The following is an 18,449-nucleotide window of genomic DNA, read 5'->3' as shown; positions in this document are numbered from 1 at the left end:
CTCTGAATTAAGGTACCTGAACTGCAGGCCACTTGGCAGAGGGAGACAAGACGGGGAGGGAACATGAGATAACCTGAAACTTGGGGACCATCCAAATCTTCTCTCCTGGGCCCTTCACACTGTACTTCTTCCCCTTCCTGTCCTCTTGGAGCCAAGAAGATCACATTCAATTAACATTAACCGAGGGCCTACTATGTGCTGAACCCTGATGCCAAATAGTTTTGCAGACAAAGAACTCAGACCTTTGCTCTGCATATGCTGTTCCCTCTGCCTGGAACCTGCTTCCATATACACCAGGTGACAGCTTATATGTTACCTGGTCAGAGAAGTGCCTGCCCAGGCAGGAATGCCCCAACGTTCCCTCAGAGTACCCATGACACCTGGAGCGGTTCTCTTCCCAGATGGATACTCGGCTCCCTGCACTGACACACAGGTGTGCAACAGCTCTTTCCTGAATAAGCGAAACAGCTTGGAAGGTAATAATAAAAGCCACTGTTCACTGAGCACGTACTATGGGCCAAGAGCTGTGGTAACTCCACGCAGACATTAGAACACCATCGGCATGTGACGGCTGCGCTCTCACTCCTGCCCTTTCACAGATGAAGGAAATTGCATCATCTCCCCCTATTTCTAAAGAATGGGAATTAGAACCCAGTCAGCAACTTGTCCGAGGCCACGCAGCTAATGAGAGTGAAGATTGAACCTCAGCTCTCAATTGTCTCTCCAGAAGGCTTGGCTGACCTCCCTCTCTCCCCGGACCCCAAGGGGCGCTTCTTGGCCCTGTGTTCCCAGTGACCATTTCTGTCCCGTTTCTGAATCCTCAGCCTCCTCTCCCAAGGCACTCCACTCAAAAGTCATCTCTGACTCCTCCCCCCACGACCTACACCCATGGGTTCCCATGCTGATGTGGACCCCCTCTGCTGTGCTTCACCGGACATCCTGTGCAAAGACCCTTAGTCTTTCAGCCCTGCAGGGCGGGACAGGCTGGGGCACTCAGCTGGCTACTCAACACCCAGCAAAGCAGGCGGCTAGGGCAGGCATGCCCTCTGTGAACCCACAAGTGGGATCGAGCAGTTAAGCCCAGCTCTCTATCCCCACTTCCCGCTATGTCCCTAGCCCCACCCCTGCCTGTATTTATAGCACTCATGAGCGTGGGGGCCTGGAGGATGCAAGATGGGGAAAGGGGCTGCCCACTTAGTCCAGATCCTCAGGGTGAAAAGTCAGGGAGGACCTGCCAGGCCCAGAACAGCCAGGAAGAACCAAAGTTCCAGCTCAGAGAGCCACCCCCACCACCAGCCACAGTGGCCAGGCCAGAACCACCATGACAGCAGTGGGCTCCAGAGGCCCGTCCTGCGTCACACAGGGCTGTCAAGACCAGAAGCTGCTGGAAGAACAGAAGGGAAAGGCCACAGGGACCAAAAGGATGCCACTGACCTGAGGGAAAGCAAAAGGAAGAAAAGCCCAGTGTCCTTGGAGTTACCTGCAGGAAGGAAGCAAGGGGGAGAGGCACCAACATACTGCTCTGGAATATGCAGTTGAGGATGTCACTTCCTTTTTGAAACCTTCAGGACTCCCTGCTGGCCACTCTGGGGTCAAGTCTGAACTCCTTAGCAGGGCCTTCAAAGGTTTTCAGGCCCCGGGCCCTTGCAGCCATGTCTGGGAGGTGAGGTATTTCAGGCCTTTGCGCCTCTGCCCAGAGGCTCCCTCTGCCTGCAAGGCCCTCTCCCTCTCCTTGGGCAGAGCATCCCTGTCCTTCCAGGCCTGGCATACCCCACGGTTAGTGGGGAAGAGCGTGGGCTCCAGGGTAAGCTCCCCAACCAGTACAGCTTTACCCTCCTAGGCTGCCTCCTCTGAAAAACGTGGAGAAAACTGTCCCCACCTAACTGGGTGGTGGGGGATGAAAGGCAGTAATTCACGAAAGCACTTTGAACTGTGCCTGGCACACAGTAAGTGCTTAATAAACGAGCTGTTGTTCCTATTGTCCTCTGGCTCCGCTAGGGCCCTCTGTCTTCACCACAAGCAGAGCACTGTCTGTCATGTATCTGTTACCCGGTGGACAGCCTCAGCCAACCACTGCCTCGCAAGAGACACAACCCACGACTCAGCACAGTGCTGGGCACACAGTAGGTCTTTAGCAAGTGCTCACCACCTATGAGGGTTCAACGGCAGACCCCCTCCCCCAGAGCTTTTCCAGGGCCCAGCTGCTTCCACAGCTCACACACCAAATCCCCAGTCTCCAGGCCCAGCAGAGTGAGGAGGGCATTCACAGTTACTTGGTTTCAAAACAATGAAGGGCTGTCCTCTGCCTTCCCAGGCTGCTTCCACTCCAGGGAATTCACAGGGAGAAATGAGCACAGCAGGGACTGGAAATAGCATGGAGCCCCTCTCGGGGAAGAGAGCACGGCCGGCCCACCAGGAACCAGGAGCAAAACCTCAAAGGCAGAGGAGAAAACAGCCTCCAGACAGAAGCCCAAGCTCCGCAGAACTCGGCCAACCCCAGCAAACTAGGACAAGATCACTTGCACCCATTCTGCCTTGAAGCTCTTCTTCTCACCCTCTTGGTGACCTTTAGATGGGGTTCCTGGTATAACCCACTACTACCACGTTGGAGCAACTGACAACACATCCCCCTTAGGCTGCACAAAAGAACCAGGTCGCCTGAGGTTCCTGGAGGGCGCTAACGGTGACTTCCCCTCGCACACTAGCTATCAGGGCCTCATGTCTGGATTGAGGTCACTATCTACGCCCATCTCCCAGCAGACCAGAAGCCCTCAGAGACCAGGCACCAGGTCCCATTCATCTTTAAACCCCTGTGCCCCTAGCATAGTGCCTGGCACATAGTAGATGCTCAGTAAGCTGTGCGTGCTCAGTTGCTAAGTCCGGTCCGACTCTTTGTGACCCTATGGACTATAGCCCGCCAGGCTCCTCCATCCATGGGATTTCCCAGGCAAGAATACTGGAGTGCGTTGCCATTTCATACTCCAGGGGATCTTCCCGACCCAGAAATCAAACCCACATCTTTTGTATTAGCAGGCGGATTCTTTACCCCTCAGCCACCTAGGAAGTCCCTCTAGGTAAGTTACAAGGCAGCAAAACCTGGCAGCAAGAGAGTGGCGCTGGTTCATGGACCACTCCATCCGGGCCTCCCACATACATGGACAAGGAGTCACGTGCTCCCTCTGGGTCTCGCTTTCCACATTTGTAAAGAGGGATAACAAACAGTTCTGTATTCTCACAGCCTCAGAGAGAACTAACTGGGGAAACACACATGGAAAGCACCATAGCATCAGAGGAATGCTAGTTACCCTTCCATTTCAGCTCAGCTCTCTCTGCACCTTCCCACCTCATGTTGGAGCCCTTTCTGCTGGCCATGTGCCCCCTCCCCCAGCACTGAACCTACTCTGCATTTCCTCTATTGTTTTATATCTTTCACATCATTGTGACTACTTGGTTTTAAGTTGGATTCCCCCACCGACCCAAGAGGTCCCGAATCCCAGAGGCACCATGTGTTCCATGTTCAAAGCCTGATAAAATGGGCACGCAGGCCTGACTGCAGGGCCCCTCCCACCCACAGTCCAAGCTCTGATACACACACACACACACACACACAGCACCCTCCAGCACACCGAAAAGGGAGATAGGAAGGGACGCTGCACAGGTAACCTGTGAAGGAGTCACACCTCTGAGACCTGTGCCTCCTCGGCAGGTGTGTGAGTTTGTTTGCCTGGCTGCCTCCGCGGCACAAGGGCCTCCAGGGCACTGATTGCTGCTTCTTTCCTTACATAAAGCACCAAGCAGTCAGATAAATAATACATGGCCTTTGCCTCACTCGCAGGTATCAGCCGTGCAAACACCTGCTTAGTCCCACAGTGCCCTGGGTGTGTGTGTGTGTGTGTGTGATGCCTGGGCTTACACAACTCCAGAGGGCATATATGAGTTGGGAACTGATACTCATGTCCACCTCTCAACCCTATCCTCTAGCCTTGGCCTGGAGTCCATCAGCACTAGACCCCAGCAGCTAGTCCAGGGAGGAAACCTAGGGCAGGCATGCACACACCCTAAACCAGTCTCGGGGGTCCTTTCCCAAGAAAACATCCTTGGAGCCCCAGGTCCCTGCTGGTGACCCTCCAGACTGCAGACCTGTATGCAAGCCGTGTACACCTTCATGCACGCATTCCCGGGAGGCCTTGCCAGGCCAGCCACCATCCCAGATCACAGCTCGCCCCACGCGCCCGCCCCCCCACCCCAGCACAGGAGCTCCCCCACTCACTCGGTCGTGCCAGGCGCCAGCACACCCACCAGGCGCACACAATCCCACTTGCAAAAGGCCTGTCCAGTCCGCCTCCCCTCTTCCCCGAGCCACCCCCACGGGCAGGTCCGATTACACTCCAGGCGCGGGCCCCGCCACGTTGGCGAGGAGGGGGCCAGGGCACACCCACGGGCGGCCCCGCGACCTCGCAGGGCGGGGAGAAGGCGCAGGGCTAGGCCGGCGGGGCCGCAGACGCCCCCTCCCTCCGCTGCCAAGACAGCCGCCTCCGTCCCCTTTCCCGCCTGAGGACCTGCGGCCACGGCGACCCGCGGGGACGACCCCCCGAACGGGCCCCTCCAGATCGGAGCAGCCCCTCCGCTCCCGAGAGCCCTCGGCTACCTCCCCCCGCCTCGGGGCCTCCAGCGCAGGGTACCTCAGGAGCCCATGGCGGCGGCGTGTGCGGGCGACGCGCGGCAGCCGGACTGGGAGAGCGAGGCAGGCAAACAGCACCGCGGCCCCGAAGTCTCGCCGCTGGCCGGCGCGTCCCGGGCCCAGCCGAGTGCCGCCGCGGCGCGCCTGCGCACTGAGCGCGCCGCCGGGGAGGGCGGGGCGGCGAACGGGAGGCTGAGCTCACTCGCCCGGCCTTAAAGGGACCGCGGCCCCAAACCCCCTGGTGGTGGGCGCGATCTCGGCTCTCCAGCCGCTAGCAAACCAGTCGAGTCGCCTCCCCCACCTTCCTCCGACCCCCCCGCAACCCCGCCCACCACTGAGCTTCTTGGGGTGCTGGGACAGAGTCTTGGTCTCCAAGCTCTGTCCTGGCACTCGCAGGCTGTATGGAACTTCACTTCTTTTAACCCTAATTCCCTCCATTTGGGCCTATTTGAAAATGAAACAGTAACGGCTTTTTAGTCGAGTGAAGGATGCAGGTGTCTGTGGAATGAATGTCTACTGAAGTGCTGTGTGCAATAATCGAAATGAAATTGCAAAAGAGAGGAAGAGGTTTTTCTTCCCACTCCACTTAGCAGCTCTTCCGTCTTGCCCCACCTCGCTCTAGGTAGCGTAACTAGCAAATTCTTCAGATATCATTCAAACCGCTCGCCTCATTTCTATGTGCCAGGTCCACACCAAACAGCAGTTTAACTGAAAAACAGAAAATCCAATCAAGTTTTGGCTTTGGTGTGTTCAAGATCCCCACATTTACTTCTATCCTCAGCTCAGACTCCTCCCCTGAACTGTGTACTCAACACCTCATCCTTGAAGTCCAATAGGAGCTCAAAGTCAACAGACCCGCAACAGAACCATCTCCTCTCAAATTGCAGAGACCTGCACTCTCATAGCCTACCCACAACAGCAGTTAGCAGCTCCCCCCTTCCGACACCAGCCCAGAACTCCTGTAGTTACCCTTGGATCCTTCTTCTCAACTGCTTACCCACTAGACCAGGAAATTATGTTGGGTGCGTGCTAAGTTGCTTCAGTCGTGTCAACTGTTTGTGACCCCATGGACTGTAGCCCACCAGGTTCCTCTGTACGTGAGAATCTCCAGGCAAGAATACTGGAATGGGTTGCCATGCCCTCCTCCAGAGGATCTTCCCCACTCAGGGATTGAACCTGAGTCTCTTACTCTCTTACATCTCCTGCATTGGCAGGCAAGTTCTTTACCACTGGCACCACCTAGACTCTGACCTCTCCCACTCCATCTCCACTGCTACCAACCACTTTGCTTATTTTCTGTCCATAATTATTGCAATATTCTTGTTAGGGAATGAATGTTTGTATCCCCCTAGATTCACATGCTGAAATCCTAACCCCCAAATGTGATGGTGTTAGGAGTTGGGGATGGAAGGTGATTAGCTCATCTGGGTGCAGCAGAGCAACTTTTGGAGCAAACTTAAATAGGATTTTAAAAAAAGACCCCAGAGAACTCTGTAGCCTGCCTTCTGCCTCCTGAGAATACAGAAAGAAGTTGGCACTCTATAACCCAAAAAAGGGCCCTCAGCAGAACCTATCATGCTGGCAGGCAGCCTGATCTTGAACTTCCAGCCTCCAGAACTATGAGAAGTAAGTGTCTCTCGTTGATAAGCCACTCAGTTTACAGTAATCTGTTATAGCAGCCCAAGCTGACCAGTTGAATGGTACTATGAAGACCTACAAGACCTTCTAGAACTAACACCCAAAAAAGATGTCCTTTTCATTATAGGGGACTGGAATGCAAAAGTAGGAACTCAAGAGATGCCTGGAGTAACGGGCAAATTTGGTCTTGGAGTACAGAATGAAGCAGGGCAAATGCTAACAGAGTTTTGCCAAGAGAACGCACTGGTCATAGCAAACACCCTCTTCCAACAACACAAGACTCTACACATGGACATCACCAGATGGTAAACACTGAAAACAGATTGATTATATTCTTTGCAGCCAAAGATGGAGAAGCTCTCTACAGTCAGCAAAAATAAGACCAGGAGCTGACTGTGGCTCAGATCATGAACTCCTTATTGCCAAATTCAGACTTAAATTGAAGAAAGTAGGGAAAACCACTAGACGATTCAGGTATGACCTAAATCAAAACCCTTACAATTATACAATGGAAGTGAGAAATAGATTTAAGGGATTAGATCTGATAGACAGAGTGCCTAAAGAACTATGAACATGACTATGGTTTGCGACATTGTACAGGAGGCAGTGATCAAGACCATCCCCAAGAAAAAGAAATGCAAAAAGGCAAAACAGTTGTCTGAGGAGGCCTTACAAATAGCTGAGAAAAGAAGAGAAGCTAAAGGTAAAGGAGAAAAGGAAAGATATACTCATTTGTATGCAGAGCCAAAGCCTTTGACTGTGTGGATCACAGCAAGCTGTGGAAAATTCTTAAAGAGATGGGAATACCAGACCACCTGACCTGCCTCCTGAGAAATCTGTTTGCAGGTCAAGAAGCAACAGTTAGAACTGGACTTGGAACAACAGACTGGTTCCAAATTGGGAAAGGAGTATGTCAAGGCTGCATATTGTCACCCTGCTTATTTCACTTATATGCAGAGTACATCATGTAAAATGCTGGGCTGGATGAAGCACAAGCTGGAATCAAGATTGCCGGGAGAAATATCAATAACTTCAGATACACAGATGACACCACCCTTAATGGCAGAAATCGAAGAAGAACTAAAGAGCCAAAGAGCCTCTTGATGGAAGTGAAAGAGGTAAAAAAGTTGGCTTAAAACTCAACATTCAGAATACTAAGATCATGACATCCAGTCCAATCACTTCATGGAAAATAGGTGGGGAAACAATGGAAACAGTGACAGACTTTATTTTTGGGGAGCTCCAAAATCACTGCAGATGGTGACTGCAGCCATGAAATTAAAAGACGTTTGTTCCTTGGAAGTAAAGCTATGATCAACCTAGACAGCATATTAAAAAGCAGAGACATTACTTTGCCAACAAACGTCCATCTAGTCAAAGCTATGGTTTCTCCAGTAGTCTTTACCACTGGAAGCGCATGGATGTGAGAGTTGGACCATAAAGAAAGCTGAGCACCGAAGAACTGATGCTTTTGAACTGTGGTGTTGAGAAGACTCTTTAGAGTCCTTTGGACTGCAAGGAAATCAAACCAGTCCATCCTAAAGAAAATCAGTCCTGAATACTCATTGGAAGGACTGATGCTGAAGCTGAAACTCCAATACTTTGGCCACCTAATGTGAAGAACTGACTGATTGGAAAAGACCCTGATGCTGGGAAGGATTGAAGGCAGGAGGAGAAGGGAACGACAGAGGATGAAATGGTTGAATGGCATCACCCACTCGATGGACATGAATTTGACCAAGCTCGGAGAGTTGGTAATGGACAGGGAAGCCTGGTGTGCTATGGTCCATGGGGTCACAAAGAGTCAGACACAACTGAGCAGCTGAACTGAACCGAAGCTGGCCAGGGTGATTGCGATATTTTCCTAACCTGTTTCCGTTTTTCCAGGCTTTCCTGGTGACCAAGTCTACTTCAGTGCAGGAGCCAGAGGATTCTTTTATTTATTATTTAAGGGTTCATTGTTTTTTTTTTATTATTATTATTATTGATGTGGACCATTTTAACATCTTTATTGAATTTGTTACAATGTTGTTTCTGTTGTATGGCCACGAGGCATGTCGGAGACTAGCTCCCGAACCAGGGATCAAGCCTACCTCCCTACATTGGAAGGCGAAGTCCTAACCCCTGGACCACCAGGGAAGTCGCCAGAGGGATTCTTTTAAAATCTAACTCTGAACATAGCACTTGTTTGCTCAAAGCCTTCCCCTGGCTGCCCAATTCACTCTGAGTAAAACCCAAAGACCTTAACAGATCCCTGCTGAGTTTTGCCTTGCTTTGTCTAACATTCCACCCACCCAGTCACTTCCGACCTCATCTCCTCTGTTTCTTTCCCTCTATGTTGACCCCTTGCTGTTTCTAGAACAAATGAAGCCTTGGCCTCAAATCCTTTGCCCTGGCTGTTTCCCACTGCTGGGACTGCTGTTCCCTCAAATACCTATTGCTGTTCCCCAGTAGTTCAACAGTAAAGAATCTGCCTGCAGTGCAGAAGATGTGCGAGGTTCGATTCCTGGGTCAGAAAGATGCCCTGGAGAAGGAAATGGCAACCCACTCCGGTGTTCTTGCCTGGAGAATCCCATGAACAGAGGAGCCTGGCAGGCTATATAGTCCACGGGGTTGCAAAAGAGTCGTACACGACTTAGTGACTGAACATATACCTGAATGCCCCCTCCTTCCTTCCTTCTAGGGTTTACTGACACATTCCCCACTCAGGAAGCCTGCCTTGACCACCCTAGTAAAATTGCCAAACTCCTTACCTGCAAGTCCTGATTCCCCCTTTCCATGCTCTAGTTTTCCCCACATCACTTAATGTCTATCATAACATAGTTCGCCTGTTTTACTGTTTGTCTTCAACCCATAAAACATAAATTCTAGAAGAATAAAGATTTTGTCCTTGTTGTTTCCTGATATAATCCCAGTACTTAGTACTAGGGCTGGTATGGACAACATGCTTAAAGAATATGTGTAGCATGAACAGAGATCATGTAGAGAAAGTCTTCTAAGCAAATTCCTTCCCAGCCCCCAGGTAGGAAGTTGCTCAGGGCTTTCCCAGCACACAAACAACATTTATCATCAGTTGCATCATCTTCACCTGTTCATGACTTCCTGATTCTCTCTCCCTGCACATGACCCCTCCAGGGCAAAGTCCTTGTCTCAGTTATCACCATATCTTACGCTTAGCATCAGATCAGATCAGATCAGTCGCTCAGTCGTGTCCGACTCTTTGCGACTCCATGAATCGCAGCACGCCAGGCCTCCCTGTCCATCACCAACTCCAGGAGTTCAATGAGACTCACGTTCATCGAGTCAGCGATGCCATCCAGCCATCTCATCCTCTGTTGTCCCCTTCTCCTCTTGCCCCCAATCCCTCCCAGCATCAGAGTCTTTTCCAATGAGTCAACTCTTCACATGAGGTGGCCAAAGTACTGGAGTTTCAGCTTTAGCATCATTCCTTCCAAAGAAATCCCAGGGCTGATCTCCTTCAGAAGGGACTGGTTGGATCTCCTTGCAGTCCAAGGGACTCTCAAGAGTCTTCTCCAACACCACAGTTCAAAAGCATCAATTCTTCGGCGTTCAGCCTTCTTCACAGTCCAACTCTCACATCCATACATGACCACAGGAAAAACCATAGCCTTGACTAGACGAACCTTTGTTGGCAAAGTAATGTCTCTGCTTTTGAATATGCTGTCTAGGTTGGTCATAACTTTCCTTCTAAGGAGTAAGCATCTTTTAATTTCATGGCTGCAGTCACCATCTGCAGTGATTTTGGAGCCCAGAAAAATAAAGTCTGACACTGTTTCCACTGTTTCCCCATCTATTTGCCATGAAGTGATGGGACTGGATGCCATGATCTTCGTTTTCTGAATGTTAAGCTTTAAGCCAACTTTTTCACTCTCCACTTTCACTTTCATCAAGAGGCTTTTGAGTTCCTCTTCACTTTCTGCCATAAGGGTGGTGTCATCTGCATATCTGAGGTTATTGATACTTCTCCCGGCAATCTTGATTCCAGCTTGTGTTTCTTCCAGTCCAGCATTTCTCATGATGAGCTCTGCATATAAGTTAAATAAACAGGGTGACAATATACAGCCTTGACGTACTCCTTTTCCTATTTGGAACCAGTCTGTTGTTCCATGTCCAGTTCTAACTGTTGCTTCCTGACCTGCATACAAATTTCTCAAGAAGCAGATCAGGTGGTCTGGTATTCCCATCTCTTTCAGAATTTTCCACAGTTTATTGTGATCCACACAGTCAAAGGCTTTGGCAGAGTCAATAAAGCAGAAGTAGATGTTTTTCTGGAATTCTCTTGCTTTTTCCATGATCCAGCGGATGTTGGCAATTTGATCTCTGGTTCCTCTGCCTTTTCTAAAACCAGCTTGAACACCAGGAAGTTCACGGTTCACATATTGCTGAAGCCTGGCTTGGAGAATTTTGAGCATTACTTTACTAGCGTAGGCTATGTTTCTATGCTATACGCTTAGCATAGAAACCTAGAAAACAGACACGTCTGGCATCAGACCAAACCACACCCTTATTCAAGTTCTTAGTCCCTGTTCACCAAGGGCAATCTTTGAGTTTCAATTTACAGAGGCCCCAGGCTGGCAGGAGCAGAGGCAGGTGGTGGGTATTTTTAGGTTGGGTTGTTCAGAAAGGGGCTTACACACAGAAAGTCACCTGGCCTGACTGACATGGCAGGTTGGCAGCAGGTGGCACTGGGAACCCTCATTGTTTTCTCCTTGTCTTTCCTCATCCTTTCCCCAGGCTGTCTAATATAGAAGATAAATGTTTCCCTGCTCTGTCACCTCCTCACTCCTTGCAAATTTTCATTCACCCTGGCTCAAAGATGTCACTCACATCAGTTCCCTCGCCCTCTCATGCCCAAGGCCACTGTCCTAGTTCAGGTCCCCTTGGTGTGTGTTAGTCGCTCAGCATGTCTGACTCTTTGTGACCCCATGGACTATAGCCCGCCAGGCTCCTCTGTCCATGGAATTCTCCAGGCAACAATACTGGAGTGGGTTGCCATTTACTTCTCCAGCAGGAAACCTTAGTTCTGGACAATAGTAACAGTTCCCCAGCCCAACCAGACAGCTTTACCCCTGCTCACTGGCTACAGGAGGAGTATTTTTCCACCTCCAGCAACCACCTACTCTTCCTTCAAAGGCCAATTCAGATGTCATCTTTTGGTTCTTTCTAGATCCCCACCTCCCCCACCCTCCCTTCCCCCATTCCATTTTAATTAGCTTCTCCCCAACAAGAAAAAAAATCACAAATGATTTGAAACTCATCACAGAATAGCTAAGTAATTATGGTAGATCCATGGCCCTAGTGGTAAACAACCCGCCTGCCAATGTAGGAGATGTAAAAGGCTGGAGTTTGATCCCTGGGTCGGGAAGATCCCCTGGAGAAAGACATGGCAACCTACTCCAGTATTCTTGCCTGGAGAATCCCATGAGCAGGAGGGCAGAGGGACCTGGTAGGCTACATTCCATGGGGTCACAAAGAGTCAGAGACAGCTGAAGCAACTTAGCACGCAGGCACACACACAATGATATATATCGTGTAGATATCAGAACAGCCTCTACTCATTACAAATAACATGGGGACAATGATTAGTAAGACTACTCATCGGAAAAGGTAATAAATTTGTAATAAAAAGTAATAAATTTGCATGGCAGCCGGATCTGAACCCTGTAGTTAAAAAAATAATAATAATAAGTCTTAGAAGAAAGATTGGAAGGAAATATAACAAAATGTTAATAGTGGGTTCTCCTAAGTAGAAGGATTATGAATATTAATTATCTTCTCTCCCCTCCTCCTTCTCTCTCTTTTACTTGTTTAATTTTTGTTTGCATTTTCCAAAATGTGTTTGCAAAAAGCGTGCCATGTTTTCAAAGTAAGAAAACAGGTTGTTTAAAGAAATGATTTGTCATTCCCTTCTGTTTGCATCATTTTAGCTGAATGCATCTGGCTCCCCATCCCACCCAACCCCCAGACTAAGGGCTTCTCGTGGGTAATGGGGACCAGGTTGGATTATCTCTGATCCCAAATCCACTCCTAGCATCTGCTAGAGAGTACAGAGGAAAGAGCCAGGGCCTCAACAGTGCTAGCTGATGAGTGGCCTAGAGCCCAGAGCACTTCAGATACACTTACCTGCAGTCTCTGCATCTCCCGCTTGCCCCCAAGGATGCTGTGGGAGCTCTGGCCAAGTGCCCTGGAGAGGCAGTGTGATGTGGCAGGCAGAGCACAGGGCCAGCTCCACTTACTTCCTAGCAGTTGGTCTTAGGCAGGTGGCTTTGCCTCTTTGAGGCTCAGTTTCCCCATCATACAAAAGTGTTGACATGGAATTTTGCACACGGCTGACAAGAATGGTACAGTCTATGGCATGGGGCTGCTGAAGGCCCAACTAACTTAGTACCTGAATTGGATCCATTTGGTTGCAGCGGATTAAAAGCCAATTCAAACTAACTTTAAAAAAAAAAAAAAGAAAGAGATTTTAAGTGCTCAGTTAATTAGAACGTGTGAGGCACAGCTGGATGTGAGGCTTCATACACCTTTATTAGCTCATTATTTCTCTCATTCTTTTGGGGGGGGTGGTGTGTGTGAGGGGCTTGTTCCCAGGTGGTCTTTTCCCTCTACAACAAATAGACTACCTTTCCTTTTGTGGCTGGTCAGTCGCTCAGTCATTTCTGACTCTTTGTGACCCCATGGACTGCAGCATGCCAGGCTTCCCTGTCCTTTACTGTCTTCCAGAGCTTGCTCAAACTCATGTCCCTTGAGTCAGTAATGCCATCCAATCATCTCAATCTCTGTTGTCCCCTTCTTCTCCTGCCCTCAATCTTGCCCAACATCAGAGTATTTTCTAATGAGTCGGCTCTTCCCATCAGGTGGCCAAAGTATTGAAGTTTCAGCTTCAGCATCAGTCCTTCCAATGAATATTCAGGGTTGATTTCCTTTAGGATTGACTGGTTTGTTCTCCTTGCTGTCCAAGGGACTCTCAAGGGTCTTCTTCCAGCACCACAGCATCTCCTTCAGCCCTCAGCCTTCTTTATGGTCCAACTGTCATGTCCATACATGACTACTGGAAAAACCATAATACCTTTCCCAAGAATTCCAAAAATTCTGTTTCATAATTGCCTCTGATTGGCCCATGTTGGGTCACTTTCCCATCTCTGAGCCAGTCACTGGAGCCAGGAATTGCAGTGCTCCAATTGGCCAGTCCTAGGTCAATGGCCTGATGTTCAAGCTGGTTTTAGAAAAGGCAGAGGAACCAGAGATCAAATTACCAACATCCGCTGGATCATAGAATAAGCAAGAGAGTTCCAGAAAAACATCTATTTCTGCTTTATTGACTATGTCAAAGCCTTTGACTGTGTGGATCACAATAAACTGTGGAAAATTCTGAAAGAGATGGGAATACCAGATCACCTGATCTGCCTCTTGAGAAATTTGTATGCAGGTCAGGAAGCAACAGTTAGAACTGGACATGGAACAACAGACTGGTTCCAAATAGGAAAAGGAGTACGTCAAGGCTGTATATTGTCACCCTGTTTATTTAACTTATATGCAGAGCACATCATGAGAAACGCTGGACTGGAAGAAACACAAGCTGGAATCAAGATTGCCGGGAGAAGTATCAATAACCTCAGATATGCAGATGATACCACCCTTATGGCAGAAAGTGAAGAGGAACTCAAAAGCCTCTTGATGAAAGTGAAAGTGGAGAGTGAAAAAGTTGGCTTAAAGCTCAACATTCAGAAAACGAAGATCATGGCATCCAGTCCCACCACTTCATGGGAAATAGATGGGGAAACAGTGGAAACAGTGTCAGACTTTATTTTTCTGGGCTCCAAAATCACTGCAGATGGTGACTGCAGCCATGAAATTAAAAGATGCTTACTCCTTAGAAGGAAAGTTATGACCAACCTAGACAGCATATTCAAAAGCAGAGACATTACTTTGCCAACAAAGGTTCGTCTAGTCAAGGCTATGGTTTTTCCTGTGGTCATGTATGGATGTGAGAGTTGGACTGTGAAGAAGGCTGAACGCCGAAGAATTGATGCTTTTGAACTGTGGTGTTGGAGAAGACTCTTGAGAGTCCCTTGGACTGCAAGGAGATCCAACCAGTCCCTTCTGAAGGAGATCAGCCCTGGGATTTCTTTGGAAGGAATGATGCTAAAGCTGAAACTCCAGTACTTTGGCCACCTCATGTGAAGAGTTGACTCATTGGAAAAGACTCTGATGCTGGGAGGGATTGGGGGCAGGAGGAGAAGGGGACGACAGAGGATGAGATGGCTGGATAGCATCGCTGACTCGATGAACGTAAGTCTCAGTGAACTCCGGGAGTTGGTGATGGACAGGGAGGCCTGGCGTGCTGCGATTCATGGAGTCGCAAAGAGTCGGACACGACTGAGCGACTGATCTGATCTGATCTGATCTGAGGTCAATGGCCATTTGGTGATGTCCAAGTGTAAAGTCATCTCTTGTGTTGTTGAAAAAGGGTGTTTGCTATGACCAGTGCATTCTCTTGGCAGAATTCTGCTAGCCTTTGCCCTGCTTCATTTTGTACTTCAAAGCCAAACTTGCATGTTACTCCTACTTTTGCATTCCAATCCCCTATGATGAACAGGACATCATTTTTTGGTGTTAGTTCTAGGAGGTCTTCTAGGTCTTTGTGGAACTGATCAACTTTAGCTTCTTCAACATAAGTGGTTGGGGCAGAGACTTGGATTACTGTGATATTGAATGGTTTGCCTTGGAAACAAATCTAGATCATTCTGTCATTTTTAAGGTTGCACCCGAGTACTGCATTTTGGACTCTTTCACCGATTAAGCAACAGTTTAAACCCTGTTTGGAACAACTGACTGATTCAGAATTGAGAAAGGAGTACAACAAGGCTGTTTGTTGTCACCCTGTTTATTTAGCTCATATGCAGAGTATATCATATGAAATGCCAGGCTGGATGAGTTACAAGCTGGAATCAAGATTGCCAGGTGAGATACTGACAACCTCAGATATGCAGAAAATACCATTCTAATGGCAGAAAGCTAGGAGGAACTAAAGAGCCTCTTGTTAAGGGTGAAGGAAGAGAGTGTAAAAGCTGGCTTAAAACTCAATATTAAAAAACTAAGATCATGGCATCCGGTCCCATCACTTCATGGCATATAGAAAGGGAAAAGGAGGAAGCAGGGACAGATTTACTCTTTTTAGGCTCTAAAATCACTGCAGATGGTGACTGCAGCCATGAACTTCGAAGACGATTGCTTCTTGGCAGGAAAGCTATGACAAACCTAGACGATGTGTTAAAAAGCAAAGACATCACTTTGCTGACAAAAGTCCGTATAGTTAAGGCTATGGTCCTTCCAGTAGTCATGTACAGATGTGAGAGTTGGACCATAAAGAAGGATGAGTGCCAAAGAATTGATGCTTTCGAACTGTGATGCTGGAGAAGACTCTTGAGAGTCCCTTGAAAAGCAAGGAGATCAAGCCAGTCATTCTTAAAGGAAATCAACCCTGAATATTCACTGGAAGCACTGATGCTGAAGCTGAAGCTCCAGCACTTTGGCCACCTGATGGGAATAGCTGACTCATTGGAAAATACTCCGATGCTAAGAAAGATTGAGGGCAAGAGGAGAAGGGAGCAACGGAGGATGAGATGGTTGAATGGCATCATCGACTCAATGGACATGAGTTTGAGCAAACTCTGGGACAGAATGAAGGACAGGGAAGCCTGGTGTGTTGCAGTCCATGGGATTGCAAAAGAGTCAGACATGATTTGGCAACTGAGCAACAACAACCATACCATCATTTCAGGGCTGATGTGAAGATGAAATAACACAAGGAAGGCTGTTAGCACTGGGCCTGACATGCTGTAAGGACTCAGGAAGTAATGTATTTATTTACTTATCTATTTTTAGGCCATGCCAAGCTTGTGGCTCAGCTGGTAAAGAATCTGCCTGCAATGCAGGAGACCTGGGTTCGATCCCTGAGTTGGGAAGATCCCCTGGAGAAGGAAAAGGCTCACCACTCCTGTATTCTGGCCTGGAGAATTCCATGGACTATATAGTCCATGGAGTCGAAAAGAGTCAGACACAACTGAGCTCACTTTTCACTTAAGCCAACAAGTGAGATTTAGTTCCCTAACCAGGGATTGAACCCTAGCCCCTGCATTGGCCATGAGGAGTCTTAACGTCTGGACTGCCAGAGAAGTCCTCAAGAAAGTGCTGTGTTTTGTGTTTTTTTTTTTTAAGTCACATTTGACTCTTTGCAACCCCATGGACTATTTATATAGTCCATGGAATTCTCTAGGTCAGAATACTGTAGTGGATAGTCTTTCCCTTCTCCAGGGGATCTTCCCAACCCAGGATTCGAACCCAGGTCTCCTGCATTGCAGGCGGATTCTTTACCAGCTGAGCCACAAAGGAAGCCAGAAAGTGCTATTTTTAATATCTATAAATATAACTAGCAAGAAGGCCTTTCCTGAAATTCCTGTTTGCAACTGAAAACATAAACAGGCCCAACTGGGTCATTTTTGATGACCCTGCTTCAAACTCTGGCACCAGTGATTCTGTCCACAGAACCACTTTGTGTCCGGCGTCAGGGCCTTGTTATTGTTCCCATCACCTGGACCACACTTCTTCTCACACCCTTTTCTTTCCCTAGGTAATTTCTGCCCCTCCCTCAGGTCCCTGATAAAATGCCAGTTCCCCTGGATATGTCATTAAGTAGAGAAAAGAAAATACCATACAGAACAGTACTAAATATATCATTTATGCAAATATATGTGTGTACATCTATTTGTGTGTGGTTTAAAATGTGTAGTAGTTACTGAAGCTGTGCTGTACAGCCCAGCTGAGAGCCTGCACATGGCTACTGAAGCCAGCACGCTCTAGAACCCGAGCTCCCCAACAAGAGAAGCCATCACAGTGAGAAGCCCACCAACTGCAAGTAAAGAGTAACCCCCACTCACCACAACTACAGAAATGCCACACACAGCAACAAAGACCCAGCGCAGCCAAAAAGAAATACTTTTTAAAAAATACATAAAAAAACAGGGAATGCCCTGGCGGTCCAGTGGTTAGGGACTCTGGGGCTTTCACTGCAGAGGGTGTGGGTTCAATCCCTGGCTGGGAGACTAAGATCCTTCAAGCTGTGCAGTGTAGCTAAAAAAATAAAATGAATAAAAATAAATAAAATGCATAGTAATTTTCTGGAATGCAGAAGCATGGGCCCTCCCATGAACAGAGAGCAAACAAGGACTGGGTGTTAGTAATCTTTGCTTAGAACCCGACATACCGGGCCATCATATTCATCATGACTACTACGCACTGAGCAGTTGCTATGTGGCAGGCAATGTACTAAGCTCCTCTTCATTATCTCAACAAGCGGCGGTGGTGACTGCCATTTGGCCGATGAGGAAACTGAGGCACAGAGACGCATCATTACCTGGCCAAAGTCACACCTGAGCTGCCCAGCACACAGGGAGGCCTAGTGGTCCCGGGTTTATTAAATGAACCCGGGACCCACACCAGTCCCACAGGGAACTAGGAAAAATCAACTGGCAAGACAAAATGCTTATGACTTCACCAAAACTTCCTTGTTGGGATAGTGACCATCAGCAAGCAGAACAAGGCCATTCCTGCCTTCCAAGTTGTGTGTGTGTGTGTGTGTGTGTGTGTGTGTGCACAAGTGCGTGTGTGTGTGTGTGTGAATCAGAGATGTGGCTGGTGATGGATTTATGGGTTGCTGTGAAAAGAGCCCGAGTTGGAGACACAGAGAGGAGCTTCCTCTTTCTGCCTGTCTGTCACAGGTGCACACACAGACTTACACACCTGGACCTCCAACAAAGGTGAGATGAGTCCCACTTCAAGCTTACCTAGCCAAAACCAACAAACAAATGAAAACAAAGAGAAGGATTTACTGCCAGTTTCCTCGGAATCACTAGGAACTTGTTTCAGGTTCTCTACAAAATCCCAGGTTGCTGCCAACTATCGTGAGCACTGCGATCGGGAAAGGGAGGTTCAGGTCGGGGACATGCAGGAGCTGGGGAAGCTGGGTTCAGGGTTTCCCGGGAAAGCCTTTAATAAGAGGGAAGGGTCCAGAGTAGGCCTGGTGGCCCAGTCTCAGATCTTCTGTGAC

At 48.6% G+C, this 18,449-nt stretch overlaps 1 protein-coding gene across 2 annotated transcripts in view; it reads right to left on the bottom strand.

The window, feature by feature from the left end:
- TMEM184B (transmembrane protein 184B) overlaps nucleotides 1-4,834 on the bottom strand; it is a 50,263-nt gene extending 45,429 nt beyond the window's left edge. For both annotated transcript variants that reach the window (XM_006071346.4, XM_006071349.4), the window contains exon 1: nucleotides 4,683-4,834. The gene's annotated coding sequence lies outside the window, so the exon portion shown is untranslated. The remainder of the gene's footprint in view (nucleotides 1-4,682) is intronic.
- Nucleotides 4,835-18,449: the final 13,615 nt, after the last annotated feature.

This window comes from Bubalus bubalis, chromosome 4 (assembly GCF_019923935.1).
Source record: "Bubalus bubalis isolate 160015118507 breed Murrah chromosome 4, NDDB_SH_1, whole genome shotgun sequence".
In the NCBI taxonomy this organism is placed as follows: Eukaryota; Metazoa; Chordata; class Mammalia; order Artiodactyla; family Bovidae; genus Bubalus; species Bubalus bubalis.
The sequence above is the reverse complement of the archived record's forward strand: the minus strand, read 5'-3'. Positions and strand labels throughout refer to the sequence as shown.